This window comes from Dioscorea cayenensis, chromosome 3 (assembly GCF_009730915.1).
Source record: "Dioscorea cayenensis subsp. rotundata cultivar TDr96_F1 chromosome 3, TDr96_F1_v2_PseudoChromosome.rev07_lg8_w22 25.fasta, whole genome shotgun sequence".
In the NCBI taxonomy this organism is placed as follows: Eukaryota; Viridiplantae; Streptophyta; class Magnoliopsida; order Dioscoreales; family Dioscoreaceae; genus Dioscorea; species Dioscorea cayenensis.
The window spans coordinates 14,300,535-14,304,132 of NC_052473.1; the positions used below are offsets into that span (position 1 = coordinate 14,300,535).

A 3,598-nucleotide genomic window follows, 5' to 3' on the forward strand; every position below is an offset into this window, starting at 1 on the left:
CATTACTTCTTCATTGCTCTCCTCTTGGTCGAACAAACCTTCATATGGATCCGGGCTGAACATTTCCTGCATGTATTCATCAACAAGCTCATCAGTAGTGTCTAGAAAATACAAAGTGTTATCAAAATCGAGAGAATGCCGCATGGCTTCAGCAAGGCGGTAAGTGAGTTTGTCATCTCCAACTCTTAATGTGAGCTCTCCGCCGTCCATGTCAATCAATGCTTTGGAAGTCCGCAAGAACGGTCTCCTAAGTATCAAGGATACATCCGCATCCTCATCGACATCTAGCACTACGAAGTCAACTGGAAAAATGTACTTATCCACCTTGACAAGCACGTCTTCAATGATACCTCTCGGATGTCGCACCTTTCGGTCCGCCAATTGTAGAGTCATCCGAGTAGGCCTAGGCTCTCCCAAGCCTAGCTTTTGGAAGAAAGTGTATGGCATGATGTTGATACTTGCCCCTGAATCTGCCAATGCCATTTCCTCACCTAAGTTGCCGATGTTACATGGAATGATGAAGCTTGCCAGGTCTTTCTTCTTGTTCGGCATGTTCTTTTGCAGCACCGCCGAGCATGAAACATCTAGCACCACTGAAGCACTCTCCTCCAACTTCCTTTTGTTAGTCAACAAGTCTTTCAGGAACTTCGCATACTTAGGCATTTGAGCTAATGCCTCTACAAAAAGAATGTTGATGTGGAGTTGCTTGAATAAACTCAGGAACTTCTTATACTGTTCATCCCCTTGGTCATTCTTCAATCTAGAGGGATAAGGGATTCTTTGCTTGAAAGATGGGGGTGCCACCTCTTTCCCTTTCTTTGCTCCCTCCTCAACCTCTACAACCTCGGGTGTGTGATCTTTCGGCTTCTCACTCGGAAGCCTCCCTTCAACCTCACGACCACCTCTCAAAGTGATCGCCTTCACATGTTCTCTAGGGTTGGTTTCCGTATTGCTTGGTAAACTTCCATGTGGGCTTTCGGAGAGAGACTTCACAATTTGCCCCACAAGATTTTCAAGGATGTGTAAAGAGATGGTGTGGTTGTGAAGTGTAGCCTCGACTGATTCAAACCGTGTATTTGCAGATTGAACAAATCTAGCCAAGTGCTTCTCTAAATCCGTCATTCGGGTTTCCAAGCCTGAAATTCTGTTTTCCACTTGAGGGGCTTGTTGTTGTTGGAAACCCGGTGGCCCCATGGCCTTTTGTGGTCCTTGATTACTCCATAAAAAGTTGGGATTATTCTTCCAACCTGAATTGTAAGTATTGCTATATGGGTCCCTTGAGGTCTCATGCCATTACCTACAAAGTCAACATTTTCTACTGAAGAAACATCACCAATAACAATCAGGCAATCGGAGGAAGCATGTTCTCCACCACAACCGGTGCAATTGGTCACGGCCGCAACTCTATTCGAAGCTATGAGATCTAGCTTCTTACTAAGACTTTCTACTTGTGCCGCCAATGAGGTTACCGCATCAATTTCATGGAGACCGGCCACCTGTTTCTTCTCCCTAGAATTCCATTGGTAGCTATTTAACCCCATTTCCTCAATTAATTGACGAGCCTCATCGGGGGTTTTGCTACCTAAGGTACCTCCTGCTGCAGCATCCAAGAGTTGCCTTGTACTCGGGTTCAAACCATTGAAGAAGGTTTGAACAATCATCCACTCCGGGAATATGTGTTGCGGACACTTTCTCAGGAGCTCCTTGAACCTTTCCCATGTCTCGAATAGAGACTCCAATTCCAACTGAACAAAGGACGAGATCTCATTCCTAAGCTTTGCTGATTTTCCGAGATGGAAGTAACGGGCTAGAAAAGCTTATGCCATCTCCTCCCAAGTAGTAATCGATGCTCTAGGTAATGAGTGTAGCCACTGCTTCGCTCTCCCTTTTAGGGAAAATGGGAAGGCTCTCAATTTGATGGCATCATCTCAGAACCCCATTTATCTTCAGCATGTCGCACACCTCGAGAAAGCTCTCTAAATGACTCTATTTGGATCCTCATCGGCCAAACCGTTGAATTGTGCGGACTTCTGCAACATATCGACGAATGCCGGCTTCAGCTCAAAATTCTGAGCTGTAATCGGGGACGTACAATACTCGACTGTGTCCCCAATACTAAAGGTCTGGCATACTCAGATAGTGTTCACTGTTGCTCACTTTGTTATGCCATGTTTTCAGATTCCACTCCTTCCAAATCAGCTGAATTATGCTGTTCTTGCACAGGTTCTTTCCCTTTTCTTCTAAGTGTACGTTAAAGCTCAGGGTCTCCTTTAATCAATATTGATGGATTCCATCGGGTCATAACCTAGAGCTGCACCAAAAAGAAAGAAAAAGAAAATCAGAACGATGATAGAATAAGAAGATATGAAATAGAATGTGTGGTGAAATAGCTAAGAAAACAATGTGCAAAGTATCTCTAAATGCCTAGCTCCCCGACAACGGTGCCAAAAACTTGACAAGGTCCCCTTGCGTATATCCCGCAAGTGCCCGGGTTTGTCGAACTAATAATCCCGGGTGAGTGGGTATCGAATCCACAGGGAGTATGGAATAAAAATACTTAATTCAATTCTTAGCTATGTAAAAGATCAATGATGATGAGTGTGATATGATTCAATTCTCAACAGTAAAAGCAACAAGTAAGAGAGCAAAAGTAAAGAAGGGGGGTAACGCAATAGATAAAGATGGGGTACCCGGATAATGCTTCGCCTAGGATAATTGTTTCAAGTGCAAGAATCCACTATTATGCTTCCTAATCAATGTAATGGTGAGTCGTGGAAATCCTTAATTACATAGTCCCAAATCTAAGGTCAACTATGCCTAACTCTATACATGTCCTGGAGGAGAAATCAAACAATCTCAACACCTCACACTCGCATAGAGTTGCAATGAGCTATAGGGATTCCAAGTGATAAATCTCTTCCTAATTATAGACCTAACCCTTTGGTCAAGGCGAAAGATCGCTAACCACAATTGAGCCCTAGATACTAAGATCCCCTCAACGCTTCACTCCGTTGCACGCGCAACTAAGCTCCAGCGGAAGTTCATCCCTTAGAGCATTCACTCTATTATGGCCGCAAAGAACTCGAGAAACGGAGGTAGAATCTATCATGCCGGAGGGGAAAGGGGACGCTCCTGTACCTCTCGACTCACCCTCTCGACCCTCTCCAACCTAGCTTTGTCTAACGCTCGTGGTGTGTCACTCACTCACAAGGTTACCAACAAGAACTCTCAACCCTAGTGTCACTCTAGGGGAAATGTTCATACAATCAAGCATTCAAAGTTGGAACTCACAATAAACATCAATTTATTGAAAGCATAATAAAGAAGTTCAATGAAACGAATACATCCTAGGGTTCACAATCACCCAAGTACCCACTAGGGGTTTAGCTCTCCATGGAGCTAAGTACAATCAAAGAAATTGAAAGTAAAAGCAATGAATCCATAAAAAAAACCCCTCGATGGTCGTGTCGATGGTCTTGTGGAGAGTCCTCTACTCGTCGAAAGGGATCCTTTGTTCGGCCTAGGATACACCTCGCCGGATCGATGCCAACGAAGAAAGCTCTACCAATAACCTTCTTCCAAACAACGGCGATGTCAG

General features: G+C 44.3%; 1 non-coding gene across 1 annotated transcript; it reads left to right on the forward strand.

Moving 5' to 3' along the window:
* Positions 1 to 1,671: 1,671 nt before the first annotated feature.
* Positions 1,672 to 1,778, forward strand: LOC120257730. Its single transcript, XR_005535819.1, has one exon. It is a non-coding gene; the product is annotated as a small nucleolar RNA R71 (small nucleolar RNA).
* The last annotated feature ends 1,820 nt before the right edge of the window (positions 1,779 to 3,598 follow it).